The following is a 394-nucleotide window of genomic DNA, read 5'->3' on the forward strand; positions in this document are numbered from 1 at the left end:
AAAGTAAGAGCTAAAGCCACCTATACATTCCTAAGAAACCATACTCATCTTTCAGGAATTTCTCATAGTGTAGCTATACATAATTTGATAAATTATAATGTATAACTAAATATAAGTTGATACTTTTTGCCACTCATGGTCTTAATATGTACTCTTAAATATTATGCTATGTTTAAAGTGTGATAGTGTAGTTTTCAACATGTTACTGAGTTGTAGTGAAATAGGAATAACTGTGTTACACCATTTGAAAGGAGATAGTGATCTTTTCCTATACCTTCTTTACGTTAGGAATTATTGCTAACGACCTAATGTTTCAAAACCATGATGGTGAATAAGAGAAAGCAAAAATTTTATATTTCGTTGTCATGATGATTTCCTTTAGTATCTGTGATCT

The sequence above is a fragment of the Propithecus coquereli genome, unplaced genomic scaffold (genome assembly GCF_000956105.1).
Source record: "Propithecus coquereli isolate 6110/MARCELLA unplaced genomic scaffold, Pcoq_1.0 Scaffold311, whole genome shotgun sequence".
Classification (NCBI taxonomy): domain Eukaryota; kingdom Metazoa; phylum Chordata; class Mammalia; order Primates; family Indriidae; genus Propithecus; species Propithecus coquereli.